This window comes from Camelus dromedarius, chromosome 17 (assembly GCF_036321535.1).
Source record: "Camelus dromedarius isolate mCamDro1 chromosome 17, mCamDro1.pat, whole genome shotgun sequence".
Classification (NCBI taxonomy): domain Eukaryota; kingdom Metazoa; phylum Chordata; class Mammalia; order Artiodactyla; family Camelidae; genus Camelus; species Camelus dromedarius.
This window is the reverse complement of record NC_087452.1, coordinates 24,839,779-24,859,067: the sequence shown is the minus strand read 5'-3', so window position 1 is coordinate 24,859,067 and position 19,289 is coordinate 24,839,779. Positions and strand designations below refer to the sequence as shown.

At 38.6% G+C, this 19,289-nt stretch overlaps 1 protein-coding gene across 4 annotated transcripts in view; it reads right to left on the bottom strand.

Moving 5' to 3' along the window:
• The window catches only part of FHIT (fragile histidine triad diadenosine triphosphatase), a 1,253,474-nt gene that overhangs the window by 1,206,044 nt on the left and 28,141 nt on the right, over window positions 1–19,289 (bottom strand). For all 4 annotated transcript variants that reach the window (XM_031470657.2, XM_064496362.1, XM_010980945.3 and 1 more), the window contains one exon: window positions 12,862–12,910. The gene's annotated coding sequence lies outside the window, so the exon portion shown is untranslated. The remainder of the gene's footprint in view (window positions 1–12,861; window positions 12,911–19,289) is intronic.

Below are 19,289 nucleotides of genomic sequence, written 5' to 3'. Positions count from 1 at the left end.
GTTGAACCCACACAGGGCTATACAGAGACATGTCATAATTAAATTTTCAAAAGTCAAAGACAAAGATAAAAATTTAAGAACAGCAAGTAAAAAGAGAGAAGTTACAGACAAATGAACCCCCAAAGGACTATAGGCAGATTTCTCAATGGAAACTTTTAGGCCAGGAAAAAATGGGATGACATATTAAAAATATTGAAAGAAAATAACTGTCAACCAAGAATTCTATACCCAGCGAAGCTGTCCTTCAGAAACAAAGGAAGGATAAAGACTTTTCTGAATAAACAAAAGCTGAAGGAGTTCGTTACTACCAGACCTGCCTTACAAGAAATGCTAAAAGGAGTTCTTTAAGTGAAAGTAAAAGAATGCTAATTAACATCATAAAAACAAAAAAAGTAGTATGAATCTCACTAGTAATGATAAAGTCATAGTTAGATTCTGCAATATGGTAATAGTGGTACATAATTCACTTAAAACTCTAGTTTTAAAGTTTCTTTTAAAATAGTAAAAATTACCACAACCACAATAATCTGTTATTAGTTATGCAATATATAAAATGTTATGAGGAAAAGAAGTAAAAATGTAAAGTTTATGAATTTTACTAAGGTTGTGATCAGTTTAAAATAGAGTGTTATAAGTTTAAGATACTTTATGCAACCCTCATGGTAACCACAAGGGAAGATCTTATGGTAACTACACAAAAGAACACAATAAAGAAGTAGAAGTGTACTGATACCAAAAAAAATATCAAAAGACAAAAAGGTATCAGAATTGGAAAGAAAGAAGTAAAATTGTCTCTATTTGCAGATGACATGATTTTATAAATATAGAAAATCCTAAATACTCAACCCAAAAATTATTACATCAAGTCAGTTAATTGTAAAGCTGTAAGAAATAAAATTAACATACAAAAATTACTAGCATTTCTATACACTAACTCTGAATTTTCTGCAAAAGAAATAAAGAAATCAATCCCATTTATAATAGCATCAAAAACAATAAAATACATAGGAATAAATTTAAGTAAGGAGGGGAAAGCTCTCTACTCTGAAGACGACAAGACGTTGATGAAAGAAATCAAAGAAGAAACCAATAAATGGAAAGGTATCCTCTGTTCATGGATTAGAAGAATCAATACCATTAAATGTCAATACTACCAAAAGCCATCTATAAATTCAATGCAGTCTCTATCAAGATTCCAATGACATTTTTTACAAAAGTTGAAAAAACACTTTTAAAACTTATATGGAACCACAAAAGACCCAGAAGAGTCAAGAAAATCTTGAGAAAGAACAAAGCAGGAAGCATCACACTCCTGATTTCAAGGTATACTATAAACCTACAGTCATCAAAACAGTTTCTGGCATTGGCATAAAAACAGACAAGTAGACCAGTGGAGCAGAATTGAGAGCCTAGAAATAAACCCAAGCATATATGGAAAACTAATATTTGACAGGGAGCCAATAATAGTCAATGGAGAAAAGATAGTCTCTTCAATAAATGGTGCCAGGATAATTGGATATTCACATGTAAAAGAATGAAACTCAACCCATATTTTACATCACCCAAAAGATTTAACTCAAAATAGATTCAAGATGTGAATGTAAAACCTGAAACCATGAAACTGTTAAAAGAAAATATAGAGCAAAGCTCCCTTTCATGGGTTATGTTAATGATTTTTTAGATATGACACCTAAAGCATAAGGAACAAAATTAAAAATAAACAAGTAGACATATATAAAACAAAGTTTCTTCACAGCAGAAGAAACCACCAAAAGTGAAAAAACAACCTATAGAATAGAAAAAAATATTTGCAAACCATGTATCTGATAAGGTTTAATATCCAAAATATATAAATAACTCATATAACTCAATAGCAAAGATCAAACAACCTAATTAAAAAATGGCAAAGGACCTGATCAGACATTTCTCCAAAGAAGATTTACAAAAGGCCAATATGTACATGAAAAGATGCTCAATGTTACTAGTCACTAGAGTAAAGCAAATTAAAACCATGAGACATCAGCTCACATCTGTCAAAATGGCCATGATCAAAGAGATAGGAGATAACAAATGCTGACACAAATGTGGATGTGGTAAAAAGGGTACCTTTGTGTACAATAGTGGGATTGTAAATTGGTATGGCCATTATGGAAAACAGTATGGAGAATCCTCAAAAAAAAAAAAAAACTGATCTACCATATGATCCAGCAATTCCACTTCTGGCAATATATCCAATGGAAACAAAACACTTACTTGAAAAGATATCTGTACCCCCATTTTTGTAGCAGCATTATTTATAATACCCAAAATATGGAAACAACCTAAGTGCCCATCAATGGATAAAGGAGTTATGGGTGTGTGTGTGTGTGGGTGTGTGTGTGTATAATAATGAAATATTATTTCACCATAAAAAAGAGGAAATCCTACTATGTGTGACCACACAGATGGACTTTGAAGGCATTATGCTCATGAAATAAGTCAGAAAGAGAAAGACAAATGACATATGATTTCACTTATATGTGGAATCTTAAAAAATTAAACTCATAGAAAAAGAGATCAGACTTGTGATTATCAGAGGTGGAAGGTGGGGAGAGGGGAAATCGAAGGAAGGTGGTCAAAGGTACAAACTTCCAGTTATAAAGTAATACTAGAGATGTAATGTACAACACGATGACTACAGCTAACACTGCTGTATGATATATAGGAAAATTTAGAGAGTAAATCTTAAGAGTTCTCATCACAAGGAGAATACTTTTTCCCTGTTTTCCTTTCTTTTCTTTTTGTTATATCTATAAGATATATAGATATATAACGTTAGCTGAATCTACTGTGGTAATCATTTCATAGTATATGTAGATCAAACCGTCATGCTGTATGCCCTAAACTTAGTGACATAAATCAATTATTCATCAATGAAACTAGCAGAAAAAAGATACAGACTGGCATTTACAAAAGGGTTTTTCATCTGCAAAACAAAGAAGCATTCCCATTAAAATAAGATAATTGACCTGCACCGTTGAGAAAGAACTACCATCTATCTCACATTCAACTTTGTTATTATCACCATCATTAACTACTTCTTAAGTATGCGCTGTATGCAGTACCCTGCAGTAGGCATCAGTACTCAACTAAATAACTCAGTAACTAAGTTATTTACATCATTGGGACTCTACCAGTGTTATTAGAGAACCTAAAAAGCTGCATTTAGCAGGGGTTTGATCTATCCACCTGCCCTATATTCCACCTTCTCAGAGAATCTCTCCCACTTCTGCTGAGTAAGAGTAAACAGAATTAAATAGGCAGCCAGGCAGGTGGACCTTGTGCCCAGGACACAGCTGACGCCAAGAAAGGTGGGCACCTGATCTACATCAAGCCATTCAGACACATTCTCCCAGGAAAGAGGAATTGAAATGCGGTAATTCCTCTTAGTCTCTATCAACCTCTTGAATGGGGCAGAGGGAGCTGCAGGGGCAGTCAGGGTGAATGGCGCGATGCAGACCAGAGCAGCCAGTATGCGGGGAGAAGCAGTAGCAAGACACTCATTGTGCAGCTCCCAAGATACTCACTGAGTTTTAGGATAAAGACACTGAGAGACAGTGTGGAGCAGACATGTTTATCCATTTACCTGTCCTGCTCCTGTTACCTCTTCAGGGCCAACCACTTCCTAGTCCAATGCCTTAGGAAGCTCTCAGTCCAGCCCACTCTCAAATCAGTAAGTTGTCCTGCGGTCTTATAGCAAGTGCCCCATCTTTTGTTGTTTTTGTTGCTGCTTGTTTTGTTTTTTGAAAACAAATGATTCCTAACACACAGTTACAAGGATCAAAACTATGAACCCTCTTTCCCCATTCTGCATGGCTGATTGCCCCACCTTGTCCTTCCTTTACATCTTTAGATCTCAGCTAAAATGTCATTAACTCAAAGAAGCCCTCCCAGACCACTCCATATGACGTCTGCCCTGTTTTGCCTCCTGTTGTTTCCTGTATAGGACTTAACATAACTTTTAATTATGTATGCATTGTTTGTTTAATAGTTATGTTTTTGTCTCCCTCCTTAGAGTGTAAAATCATCAGCAGGGCCCATGCTTCTTACACCTCATACCTCACATTCCTGGCACACCACAGGAAGTCAGTGGCATTGAATGCACGGGTTAGTCTAGTATATGAGTACATACTCATTCATTCAATATACAAATAACCACTGAGCAGTTAAAATTTGCAAGACTTGTTCCTTTCTCAGTAAGGTACTAATGATTCAAAGAAGGACACTTAGGTATATATGCAAAGACAAGAACTATCACACAGCAGACACAGCTGAGGGCCTATCAAACAGCCATCCCCTCTTCCGCCTTACAGGTAAAATCCCAGTTTTATTATGGCATCTTCCCTCCACAAAGCCAAATGCCTAGGGAAGGTGAGACTATCCCAGCTCAGGGGTCAATCCTTATTATTTTAAACCAGAAAATGGGTTATAGCTGCTCAGATATCCACACTTTTAGCCCCTAAGGCAGGGGGCAGGAACAGGGCCAGAGCAGCCAGAGCCCCCACCCACACCCTCAACACACACACACGCACACGCATACTCACCACCTCCAAATGTGAGTAGCCTCTTCTGTTTACTTAATTGCTGACCAAATGTTACCATTTTCTGTGTATACCATGACAAGAACAAACTTAGATTGGAAAGCACCAATCTAAGCCAATCAAAGTAATCCCATCCCATGTGATATAGGAAGAAGTACGTAGCTGAATTCAGCCAAATGCAACCCTAGAAGAAGCCTGCTAGAAAGGTTACAGGCAAGGCCCCTTGCGTTTCAGAAGGGACATACAAGAATAGACAGTCCTTATGCCAAAAGACGCTACTGTATGTGCAGGTGGCTCCCCAAAATGAAGCAGCCATCTTAGAACCATGAGGTAAGCCAGTCTGATGACCAAGTCAACACAATGAAGATGGCAGAGAAAAAAAGAGCAAGAAATGAAGACTTTAATGACATTGTTGAGCCAATGAATTAACAAAATCTGGAACTGCTTCCCTCAAGATGTCTTCTTCCTTGAAATAATTCATTTTCCGTATTCTGATGGGTTTTATTTTGTGTTCAAATGTAAGTCAGCAAAAAAATTCACAAAATAATTGACAATGCTTAGCAAGCTGTCAACAGCTTACAGCTCAAAATCCTCTCTCTGCTGCACAGTGACAACCATCAAAAGCACCCTGGTGGATCCCCAGTTGCTTGGTACCAGGGAAAAGTGGATTGAGGTTGGATTCCAGACACTCAGCGCCAGGATTCTGTAACGCCTTCCCATCAATCATGTCACCCATGAGGCTCAGCAGGTAGACATGGAGAAAGTAAGAAGCTTTTTTCTTTTCAATTCCCTTATTGTTTAAACCATTTTGAGTACAGTTTTTGATTATTTGCAGCCAAAACCATTTTCACTGATAAATCTATCTTCACATAATTAGCAGCAAATTTATGTAACCCTCTTTGAGCAAAAGACTCAGGAGAAAATGGTATAGAGATTCATAATTCTGCCCAAATTCCTCCAAATCTTCAGATAATGGGTCTTGGGTGAATTTTTCCCAAAAAGGAAGACAACTGAGATGTGAGGAAAAGTATTAACCATGTGATCATCTGACATAGTCTCTCCATCATGAAAGTCATAAAGCATCCCACAAATGCTGATGCTTCTCCTTGTCTCAGTGGTCAATTTGGGGCAGCATAATTTAAAGGTATCAATTTGTACATTTTTGTTACCCCTCCTGTGTATATTTTCCCTCTTTTTTTTTTTTTTTTTTTGTTTTTATTGGGGGAGGGCAGGTAATTAGGCTTATTTATTTATTTTAAGTGATGGTACTGGGGATTGAACCCAGGACCACATGCATGCTAAGCATGCACTCTACCACTGAGCTATATAACTTCCCCCTATTTTTCCCTTTCTTATCTCAAAAACTGTGACAGAGTTTGCATTCCGTTTATTTTAGGGGCATGTCCAAAAGCAGAAAGCACTCAAAGGTAATCTACAACCCTCAAAAATCCAACCCTCACTAAGGATTTTTCTTTCAAAAGCCTAAATTCATGGTGCAAGACATCAGCAGAAAGGACAAGGATAAAGACAAATTTGGATTGTTCTGTTTCATTTAAACAGTTCTGTTTCCTTTGATCTTGTTTAGGTGGAATAGGGCTTTCCAGATACTGGGGCGAAGCTGAAGGCTTTCCAGTTCCTTAAATTAGTGGAGGCTGGCCCCCCATTCCCTGGCAGAAACTCTAGGGAGATGACAGGTCTTTTGATAAGGATTGTGAAGGGATGCTGGGAAAATAAATATTAGGGCCTTCAAGCCACAATGAAAGATTCCAATCTCCTTTGCACAGACACAGCTGGGCCACCTGACACTGCATGGACAAGGAGCCTCCCAGGGTGACCAGTGTGGACTAAGAATCACAGGGCCTTTTCCTGAATATTCTATGCTAGGTCAGATCTACAGCACTTTTGCATCAACGACACTGAGTAGAACCCTAAACACCACTGGGATAGAACTTTCCAAATTTAGAGGAAAAAAAATGCAACCAAGTGTGCATGCATGCATGCAGTGATTAACACTCATGCATGCAATATTCAAAATAATTTTTCAAAATCAAACCTTTAATTCAGAATGCAAACTATGTTTGTATTTTTAATTGGCTTGACATGACATGTCCTCATGAACTCACAAAGGACACCACACTACCAGGCCAAGTTCCCACTAGTTATTCAATATATTGCAAGTCCTGCTGCCTTAAAAAAGGAAAATTAACTAGAAGACAGTTCCATAGCTGGTAAATATTTTCAAAACATTCAAATAAAAGGCAATAACAGAATGCCTTTATTTCAATTTTCTCTAAATAATGCCACACCCATTCATGAAAAATGACTGTATTTCCTTCAATGTGCTAAGAGTTAATACAAATTTAATATAAAGAAAAGAAGTGCCCTATATGCAAGCCACTTTAGTTGAAATTCCCAAACAATACAAAAGCATTTTCAAGTCACACATGGGATATGAAGTGAAAATGTTCTTTGAGGAAATCTTCCCTAATAATACTTACCTACTTCAGAGGGTCCTGGGAAGCTCTATTAACACCAACAGAACACTTTTAGATCTTCAAATAAAAGGACTATAGAAATGCAAAGCATTATTATTATAGCTCTGAAATAATTTCACACCTAGGGATGAGAAAACTCCAGGCCAAAATTTACTGCTTCTCTACTGCCTGATAAACAAGAAATGCCACAAACACGAGGGGAAGGGGGAGGACAGAAATCAAACAGAACAAAGACATCAAAATTTCTCCTTTACTTGAGCTTTGTATTCCCCTTAGATGTCACTTTTGGGGACTCTCAGAAAAAAAAAAAAGTGAGTCCTTTTAAGGTCAGGTTAAGTACAGGAACAGTGTTCTTATTGCTTTTATACCAGATAAAGCAACCACCAGCTGAGCTGAAAAAAAAAAATTACCTTGTCCACTTCTACAGGGCACAGTTCCTCCCAAAGCACTTGCCAAACTTAAAAATGACAGGATAAATCATTACCTGAATCACTCACCAGTGTGATCTCACCTAAGAGGTCAAAAAGTAGCTGCTTTAATGGACACCAGGATTTCTATTCAGCTACTGAGAGCTCTGTGCAAGGCTGTCATTTGTTGTTGCTGATGGAGGTGGCAGTGATGATGATGGTGGTGGTGATGCTGATGATGATAGTGATGGTGATGACAGTAATTATGGTGATGATAAGATATGGAAGCAAAGTTCTCAAAACCTGCTGTTCAATGGAATCACCTGTGGAGCTTTTAAAAATACAGATTCTTGGTCCCCTTCTCAGATCTACTGATTTTGAATCTCTGAAGACAGAACTCATTTGGGTTTTGGTTTGTTTTTTTTTTTTTGGTTTAGGGTTTTGGTTTTTGTTTGTTTGTTTGTTTTAATGTAGCCATTAGGATAACAACTGAAGTGACAGTGTTTGTAAATAATGTCATGATTAAGATGCAGGCTTTATAGGCAGAGTGGCTGGACTCTTAATCCCAAATCTAACCCTTATTAACTGTGTGACTCTGGACAAAATGCTTAGTCTTAAGCCTCAATTTTGACATCTATAAAATGCAAATGCCATTAATATCTACCTACCTCATAAGGTACAGTCTAGGAAAGAAAGTAAGCAAAATTTTAAAAGCAAAGGCTAATTCCAAGAAAGACAAAAACTTATATGTTAAAGAAAATATTACCAACCAGACTGATGTGACAATGTAAATATTACATATTGATTTAAACAAAAATTGTAATGTATGTTAAGAGGCTGTGTGGATTAAAAATGGTAGGAGTGGGGAGTATCAAAGATCTACTACTAAAACTGATATATCAGGAAAGAAACATATAAGCACATTATTTAGAAACAAAGAGATAAACAGAAGTATCAAAGTTGAAAGTTGCAATTTGTGGGGGGGTGGTCAGAAGAGAGGGAAAAAGGTAGAAGGAGGGGGTAGGTGTGCAGTTTTTCAATATTTGCTTTTTAGAGCTGCTTTATTCAAATAAGGTACGTATATTGCTTTAATAAAAACAAAAATGAATTTTAAAAGATAATTCACAGTATGTGTAACATTGGATGTCTCTATACACTAGGATTCACATAAAGTTTTTTAATTTACCAAAACTGGCTTCCTTAAAAACTGACTGATAAAATCCCTCCAACTATACCACCAAAATGTCCAGTTCTTGAAAATGTACAGTAAACACTTACTATGTCCCTGGCACACTGTAAGTCTTGGAAAGACGTTGTTGAGAATGACAGAAAGACACAGAAGGAAAGACATTCCTTTGTGCAATCAAGGTCACAGCAGGAAAAAGAAAGCATCTTCACCTGAACATTTAATGAAGGGTGTAGGCAAGGTTAAGGGAAACCAAGACGAGACAACGAGTACTGTGGAGTTAGCAAAAATAAACTGTTACTGCTCCAGACCTAAAGGGACAAAGGGAAGGTGCAGTTACTAGATAAAGGAAAGAGCTGTAGGTGCAGAAGAGAGGCCTCCAACAGGAACAGTGGCCTTCCTTGGAGGAATATGGCCACTGGCAACCCAACCCGCAGTGCTGCAAGGAAGGCAGAGGCTAATATTCAAACCTCACATTCTTAGATTCTCGCCTAGTGCTTTCCACTGGCTAATCCAGTGGAAAGCCAGAGAACAAAGGAACCCAGGAAATACTGACAATAGAGGTTAACCTCCTGTGACACAGAGACTTTCAGAGGAATGAGAGCTGGGGGCACAAATAGAGAATTCCAGCACAAGCATTATGCAGAGTTGTTATTATTTTTGTGGTTTTTTTTTCAATTTACCTCCCTTTCCTACTCAGCCTCATAAAACAAAATATCAATTTTTCAGTCTGTTTAATAAATATATATATGGCATGATAATGACAACAGTAATGATATATTGATGTTATGCAGCACTTAACAATTTACAAAACACGTTCACATACGTTGTCTTCATGTCATCCTCCAAATAGCCCTATGAAGTACAGAGGGCAAGGGTTATCCTGAGTTCACAGGTGAAGAACCTGAGACCTGAAGAAAAGTTAGACGTCTTGCCCACAGTCGTAAAGCAAGCAAGCGGCAGAGCCCAAACTAGAAGGCATGTTTCCTAGCACTTCAGCTAAGGCTGTTTCCACCATACAATGCTGGCCTGCTATTTATTCACAGTAGGAGTGCAAAATTGATGTCCCTGTGAAAAAATCATTAACCAGTTTTGTTCTAGGCACTGCACAGGACACAGAAGTAGTCAACAAACAAGACACAAGGGGAAATAAAGCAACCTTGCTCATTCCATTCTCCGGAAACCACAAGCAATGCTAGAAACCTAAGTAATTGAGTTTTCAATCACACTTTACACATCATTGAAAAGAAGGAGCTCAGTAGGGCAGGAAAGGTGTTCAAAAGAGGAATAAAAATTCAAGGGAAAGTAGAAAAGTATTTAAGGAGTTTTGCTTTGGGATGCTGGGGTAAGTAGAAGGAATTCACAGTCCCTTCACAACTCCCATGCCACAAAGAGACCGAGCCCCCAGAAACTGGAGGGAGGACCTCTCTGCTTCTCTTCTCATTTCCAACACTATCCCCAGATACACACAAATCCTTTGAGAGCTTAGAAGAGCAGCCTAAAGTGACTCCTTTTTTTTTTTAACCAAACATAGGAGTAGTGGGGAGCCCAGCAAAATAGCTCATTTTTGAAATACTGACTGAGAACTCTTCACCTTTTATAATCTCCTGAAAAATGTTCAGCTACTTATATATCATGGAAGAAAGTCGTAATGGCATTTTAATTATAAACCTCCTAACATATACCATTTATTCCAAATCTAGCACCCTAATGTGTAAACTCCTCTACCAGTTAGGGTTCTATGATTGCAAGCAACAGAAACCAACTAATTTAAGAACGATTATGGGAAGGAAACTGGAGGCTCAGCAAATCCATGGCTGACTGGAAAATAAGTCTTGAAGACCACAAGTGGCAAAGACAGGCACGGAAGCTAAGAAATAGGGGCTGCTATAATGGTCTCAGGGAAGGTACTAACAGAGCAGAATGTCCATTGGGAGAAAGGAAGATCCTTCAGCTCAAGATTCAAACTCCAAAGACAAAGCACCCATTTAACCAAGCTTGTGGTCACACACCCATCCCTAGGCTGAGTGTAGGCCCCTGAGTAGAGCCCTTGGATACAGTTCCACTATTCTAATTACTGGAAAAGGAAATAAAGTACTGTTCGAAAGGGAAAACAAATACATGACAGGAGTAAAAGGGGAGGGACGGGGAGTTCCTCTAAACTTATCAAGGCTTTCTTCAATAATTCCTTAACCTAACTAGCCAGCAGTAGACCACTCATTTCTTAAGACTTTATTAATTAGTAGTTGCCCACACACAGCCAAAGATACTGTCTACCCTGATGCCTACAAAACTTCAACCTGACAACTTTTTATTTAGAGGCTCATGTCTCTTATTACCTGAAAGTTATCTTATCATTTGATTGCTAAAGCCAAAGCAGAATTCACCCTTCTTAGGTAACAACATGCTCAGTTTTGAAACATTATCCTGATGCTTCAAAAAAAGAACAGACTTCTCAAAATATCTAGGAATAAAATCAAAAGGATGCTAATGCTGTTGTCAATGATGATGATGACAACAGTAATATTAATAAGAGCAACAGCAGCTAATATCTACTGAATATTTAGCATGGGCCAGGATCTAGCCTAAGTCCTTGACACATAATAATTCATCTACTCTCCACAATAACCTTAGGAGGAAAATAGTATCATTATCCCCACTTCACAAATTAGAAAACTGAGACACAGAGCGGGTGAATCACTTATCCAAGGTCCAATAACTAATATTAAGCCAAACCTGGACTGAATCCATGTCTGACTCCACAATACCAGAATAACAAAGGTTTTTCACAGACAGTAGAGGAACTAGATTGTACTGGTGTGAAAATATTCTACCATAGCTGCACCTGAAGATCACAAGGTTCTGAAGACTAATACATCATCACTAAGTCCAACCACTTATGAGAATTTATTTCTGAATTCTATCAAGTACTGCTTTATCCCAAGACAGGGCTCAGTGGTTCAGAGATATGTAAGCCACATGGCTGAAAATGAGAATTATCTACTTTTTAAGACAGTTTTTTCTTCACTAGTGGCCAAGTGTTACAGAAAAATTTCAAGCCAACCAGCTTTCATGCACCAGAGTTTAGTCACCCCAAAGCAAATCCTCAAAGTAGTGTTTTTATAGCTCATGTTTTGATTATTCAAAAGGGGGTTTTTTTTCCAATTTCCCTGTTAAAATTCTTATTCACCCTCAAAATAAACATTAAAAATTCAGCCCCGGAAGTACATTTGTCATAAAGTTAGGTATAACTTAAAATATAAGGTAAGTCAAAATGGCTTTTCAGCTTTAACTAAAGTGGTCACGGTCATGACTGCTGTAATAAAAATGACAGGAAAAAAAACCTAAAATTGTCAAAAACATAATTGATGATGAAAACAAATGTAAAATTACGGCATATTTCACCCTGGCCACCAAAGAGTCTTGATGAAACCACAGCCCTATAATTCCCCGGAATGAATTCTTTAAATTAAAATACTTCATGCAGAACAGAAATTAAACAATGAATCAAAGAACAATGCTGTACAGAGGTATGCTTATAAATATATCTTGGAAAGAGGAAACAATTACATTTTTCCATGTAAAAACCACCTCGATTGTAAAGTTTCACAGGAGGCTGAATAAGTACTTTTCCCATTGCTTCGAACTTGGAAGTTCATTTCCTGTAACTCACTTAGAGTCCACAATGACTGCGTGGAGTGAAATTAGCTACACCAAACTGGCTGGCTTTCCTTTCTACAAAACTAGCTCCTCCATGCACCGGCACAACTGACTTTCATGATAAATTTCATCCAACCCAATTGAAATGCCACTTTGCATTTTATCTTAAATGCTTTATTTGGCCAGCTGGTTTTACTTAACTATTGACCATAAGTGTTACGAGCACATTCTTTTCCCATCTAGCATTAATCTTAGTAAACTTAGCTCCATTGGAATGTCTTAACTGCTGAGAAGAAAGCAAAAGTCAGCAAGCATACAATTGCATTTGGCTACCCTCAGCACATCATTTTATTTCCTCCTGCTCTCTGCTAACTATTGCTCAGCACTTTTGCCTATGAGGGAGGACAAGCAGGTGGTTAAGGAAGTTGTCCTGTCAGCTATATCTTTAATCCGAGTGTTTAAATCTTTGAATAAAAGAAAAATCAATGTTGTAAAGGCAATGTTTGTCAAGGCCATGTAATAAATACACTTACCTCTACAGACTATTCTCAGTGGATTTCCCTTCTTTGCTGAGCTTCAAAGCTACAAAGAGATAAAAACGAAAGCACTGAGTTATCTGCGAATAAAACACCAAACATTTTCTCTCCATGTCTCTAAGTAGAATTTCCAAATGCCATGGCGTGCGATGCTAGCCAAATAAATGGCTGATAAAACTTGTGCCTCATACCTCCTGCACAAGAGGCCAATGAAAGACACAATCATAAACTGAAAATGGCACACACATCTACCCAAAATTGAATCACACAAACCTAGCCAGATCTACAGTCAAATCTGTTGGGATGTGAACTCTGCAACAGAAGGAACGACTTATAAAGTGCAGAGAGCAAAATCAAATTAACATCATTCAGCATACTCAATCTTACCGAGCATCTTATTTCTTATATTGCCATCTTTCTTACACATTCTATTTCCATTTCCCTAAAAGTTTTACTCGGGGGAGGCTATTCCATTTATATGCAGTGCATGGCCCTCCCAATCCAGACCTCACCCCTTATCCCTATGAGTTTACGTGGCCAAACTTACAGATAAAGTCCCCCTTTCTCTAGGTAGATTATAGCCTTCTCTCACTAGAGAGAAACACAAAACACAGGAAGGCACACTTGGCATTTCAAATTAAATCTTGACATGTTAAATAAAGCTCCTAAAACATACAACATGCTGACTACACACAAGTCAATATGATAGGAGACGTGGTAAATTATAGTTGTTAAGCAATACTAATAACTTAAGGTTTCAAGAGGCTAATTCCATAGCAGTCCAACATTTCTCACATACTGACTCTATAATCAAAAATGAATGGAATACGCCTCTCTCTCTCACTTGTAGCTAGGTCCTAACATCTCTTAAGGTGCAGTAGTTGGGAATGGTCAACTACTCCATGATTTTCCCATGGTTATTTTTTTTTTCTTTAATGTCCTAAGTAACTGCTTTGGCCCCTGCTGGGCTATTTCCCTTCATATCCCCCTATCCCACAATAGAAACCATTACCACTGATGCACGACCACCAAAGAACAACACCAAAGAACAAGGTCTGATTTTGGGGCTGTGACATAAATCCTGGAGCATTAATGCAGGAGATAAGGCCCCTCCATGGGAGAACATCAAAAATTTTCCTTCCCCTGTGTTATGTGGGTTACAACAGAGTTGGGAGGAACATCATTTGAAGAAAGACTAGATAAAATAGTATAATACTACATTTTGTAAAATCAGATTTATGATCTGATGATGTAGAGAATGAGCTGTAACACTTTCTACTTCACATAGACATGCTAAACAAAATATAGCTCAAAAGAAAGGGAGAAGACCAATATGAAAAAGATAATGAATGTAAATTTTCCATAAATAAATAAAAGCAAATCTACATATAGATACAACAGAAGGAAACCGCAGAACACCAGAGATAGAAAGAGAGCCTTAAAGTTAACCAGAGAGGAAAAAAATATACTGTCTGCAAAACACTTGTCATAAGCAAAACTAAAAGCAAGACAGCTGTGGAATAACATGTTCTAACATGGGGGGGAAGTTCAAGGAAAATTCTATAGCCATGCTATAGAATTCTATAGCCATTATCATTCAAGAATGGCAGAAATAAGGACATTTTTCAGGAAAAAAAAAAATGTTTCCTGCTCACAGCAGTTCACTTTTGCTGAAAAGAATACAAAAGATATACTTGAATAAGAGGAATTGATCCCAGGAGGAAGGTGTGAGGAACAGAAAGCAATGGTGAACAAGTAAATTAGGAAGTATGATGGTAAACCTAGTAAACTCAATAATAATTAATGGGTATCGGACAATCATTACTGAGTAAGGGCAATCTTAGACATGTCCGAGTGTGAAGGGGAGGAAAGAAAATAGCAACGAGAGGAGGACAAAGGACGGTAAGAGTTTCTTTTTACAGTTTGTAAACAGAAAAAATCTGAGCATGTCAAGGTGATGAGAAGATCCAGTTGAGACTAAGAGGCTGAAAGCAGAAGAGTGAGAGCGGGTAACCAGTACTGAAGGTTACTTCCCAGAAAGTTAAAGGGACAGGTGTTGGGACTGGTCCCAAAACAGCTTTGGTCTCAGCTTAGTCACATAATGCCTTGTGATAGGCATGCATGCTACCGTCCTAAATTATTACTTTCTCCCGTGTGTGTTTTATGGCCTTAATCAGTGTTTAAACTCTTTAAAACCTACGGCTTTTATTGTTCAAACCAACTCCACCCTGCCCAGGTATTGTGAGCCCCAGATTCCATACAAGCACTAAACAGTCATTCAGTAAATACTTGTTAAATAAAAAAGTACAGCTGACCCTTCAACAATGAGGTTTGAACTCCACAGGTCCACTTATACATGGATTTATTTCAATTAATCTGTACTACAGTACTACACAATTCGTGGTTGTAGAATCCACAGAATCCTGGACACATACACACATAGGTAGAGTGCTCACTGTAAGTTATACATACACAGATTTTCGACTGCTCAGCGCCCCTTACCACTCCTTGTTCAAGAGTCTACTACACGAGTGGATTCTACAGTTTTTGTTTGTATTTCTGGTACCTAGACATGTATCTGAATACATGTGCTAGAATCTGAAGTAAGAGCAGGTTAGGATCAGAAAACTCATGCTCTAGTGCCCAAAGTATTTACCCCTGGACAAAAGTCAGGAATAGCCAGCCACTGAAACTAGTCCTCTCTTTCCCATGTTTGCTTTGACCCCAAAAGTCCAAGGACCTAAACTTCTACAGGCCATGAAAACGCTTTGCCTGCAGCTAGTAATGCATTATACCTTTTTCCATTCCCTTCATGCATAGCTTACACCCATTTGTTCTAGAGTGGGGGGGACTGTGTAAGCTTCATATGACCTCTACAAGACACAGATTAGATTTAAAAGAATCCAGTGGGGGGGAGGGTATAGCTGTGCTAGAGCACACGCTTAGCATGCATGAGTTCCTGGGTTCAATCCCCAGTACCTCGTCTAAAATAAATAAATAAATAAATAAATCTAATTACCTCCCTCCTCTGCCAAAAAAAAATTAAATCAAAAATAAAATAAGTAAATTTTAAAAAAAAAAGAAAACGTTAAAAAAAATAATAAAAGAATCCAAATAGGTTGAGGTTTCAACTGCTCTTACAAGACATAATCATAGAAGCAGAGCAACACAGGCCAATAACACACTGATTTATCTTGGTGGTTTTTCAGAGAATAGCTGCTCAGAAAGTTTTTTTATCAACCTCAAGCCCCTCACTCCATTATCCAGCCCCCAGCTCCCTTAAAAACTGGTCTGAATTTAAACAAACACCTTTCTCAAATATAGAAACCTCCTGTGATTGTGATTCATCTTTTCCCAATTAAAACCTGTATCTGAGAACCATCCAACCACACCTTCCTTTAAGTCAATATTGCCCGGAACTGAGGGATTTGCCTCCATTGTTGCCTTCTGCAGCCCTCACTTGACTTGTCTTGACTGCCGCATTAAAGGGTTGGTTATTGACCTTTAAGTCTGTAACAGTTATCTACACACCGAGGAAAGAAGTCTGTTCATTCAGGAATGAAGACAAGACATAAGAATGAAGACACTGAATAAATTCAGCCCTCATTTCTGTTCTTACGCCACGTTCAGTGAGCTGTTACTGCAGACAAATTACTGCAACATTCTTTCAAATGATAGTCAATTTGCAGCTAAGAGAAGATTCTTAAACCTTTTTCTACATATGGGTGAAAACTAGGCAGTTGGAAAACATAGCCTTAGTTAAATTACCTTATAATAAATGAGTATTTTAAACACATGGAATCACTTGAGAATCTGCACACTGATTTATAAACCCTCACAAGAAACAGCAGAAAAGACCCCTCAAAACCTGACACCTCTCAGATACATTCCCAGAAGTTTTATTTCCATTTATATGGATGTATTTTTGGAGTATTTTCAGAATTTGTGAAACTGATATATTTAAAGTTCGGGGGGTGATAAGAATATTTCTTAGTTTTGTTAGTCACATGGATAACTGATCTATATAGTGAAAATGTAAGTGACACTCTTTCCACTAGACCCTAAGTTCCATGAAGATACAGACCACATCTTCCTTGTTCCTTGTGAATCTACATCCTCTAGGATCTGGCACATAATATACACTCAAAGAAATTTGCTTAATAAAGGACTATTACAAGTTCGTATTGCTATTAAAACTGAAAACTGAGAATTCTTGAGGTTAGTTTTTTATTTTTGTTCTTTTTTCCATTTTCTTAATTTGTAGTCTTTCTTTTATAAGATGAAAAGATATCTCTCCACAGAAGTCTACATTCTGTGACCTGAGACACACACAAACACGTACATACACACACAAAACACAACACAACTCATCCTCACCACACCTGTTCAATGCTGTCATATTTGCCAGGCACTGGAAAAGTAAATTTGCAAGTAGCATGAGCCTGTAAAATCATTAGGTGACATCTGAGGAGCAGAATACCAATCAGGCAATAATTAGCATCATAACATTCAAACAGTTAGAAACAAATCAAATTCTATGCAATGTCGGGGAGCATGACCACAGCTGGGTTGGCACCCTGGCTATGGGAAGTCAGTGGCTTTTTCTGACCACCAGACAGGGCTGGGAAGTACCATGGCTAGTCTATTCCTAAGAGGAGACACTCTGACAATGTGACATTTGCACAGGGATGCCCTAACGTGGCCCAAGTATGTTTTCTTAGAATGAGATGACATTTCAAGTCAAATAGCTCTGCTCCCAATAGCACAAACCCTCCCCAAACTCTAATAACCTGAACTTCAGAAAAAGAGGTTCATCTCAAAGAGAAACTGAGGTTGTATAGACATAACGTTAAAATAATCAATTTCTAAGATCAAACCAGATATTCAGTGTTTAACCTCATTCGTTATTTTGTCACTGCATAGACCTCAGATAGCCTTAGTATGAAAAAAAATAGTTCTCATTTAAGCAAAACCCTGTTCCTGGAGTATCCATACCGGATACTTTTCAATGAATACTGAATCCAGTTATAAAACTGTGCTACCAAGAAGTGCAGCCAGTGTCAGTGCACTGTGTCCTCACCAAACCCCTGCTGCCTGGAACTGCTGTCCACATGCAAGTCCATCCAAGGATGCAGGGCTACTGCTGTCACTGCTGCCTCCGGCCTATCTAAGGTCACCTTTCTCACATAGCTGATTCATTCTAAAGGAAGAAACAGAAAGGTTGGAAAACACCAATTCCCCATTTGGTTTCTGCAGTTGCCTATGTGGCTTGGGGAAGTGACCCTCAAGAGGAGTCCAGGATGAAGGGCCCAACCTCCAGCTGGACTGCCCCAGCCCTCAGGGTAAATGCACTGCCTCTACCACGTGGCCTGCATGGTTTGAATCTGCTTCCACCCTAAGCCAAGGGTAACTGTTCTGCCAGGCCCCACGCCACTGCAGGGTCAGGCAGCAGCCAGTTCTCCTCCTGGCTCCTGGCCCAGTGCTTGGATGGCCCAGCTACGTCACTGTGGAAAGGGAGTCTGGTTGTGCCCTCCTCTGAACTCTCCATCTGGAAGATTCTCTGGCCTCCTTCCCTCTCATTTTTAATCTGACAGACACTGCTGGACAGGGAAACTCAGAGCAGACCAAAGTTCATCTTCCCTTTCCCGTTTCTTGGCTGGCATAATCGCAGGGGCAGAACGAGGCTGGCATGGACCATGATGCCAGGAATTAAATGAGGGTCCCTGACCACTGGACCACATTAGTCGTGCCTTCCAAAGTCTTAATTAGTCCTCCTTTGCCTGGCACACCCATTTGCCTTTGGAACCCAGAGAGGTAGCCAGGTAAGATGCCATGCTCACAGCAAGTATTCAACAAAATATTGGTTGAGAGTGGCGGTCACAAATGCCTGCTGGCTCACAGCTTTGCAACAACAGTCAGTTTTGAGGTCTGGGCCCCAGCGGCAAGCTCTCTGCTTCTCTTTCTAATGCAGACAGTTCTAGCAGTGATATTCTGAGTGATATTCAGCCACCAGCTCAATTTGGAAGCAAAATGATCTTAACAAACAGTGGCAGGCTGTTGACAGACAGGCTGTTGAGCCTGGGGACCAAAGCAAAGGACAAAAAGAAAAAGAAAGGAAGGGTTGATGACAAATGGAAGAGAGGAAAATGAACAATGCAAAAAGAATTGAGCAAGGTTACAGGATGAGATACCTCAGTTCTACAACTCTGAAATGAGCTGAGAAAGTAACAACAGACTCAGAGATAGAAACAATAGGGAAGGAAATCACAGAAAGGGGACAGAGCAGCATCTTTTGGAAACTTCGGTGCCGGGACAGATTCAGGGCTAGCAGTGGAATAGATTCAACACTAAGTAACATTTGAAAGGTTTCAAAAGACAGTGAGTCTGAATTCTGTCTTGTTTTGTCCCTCTTGCACTATAGTGAC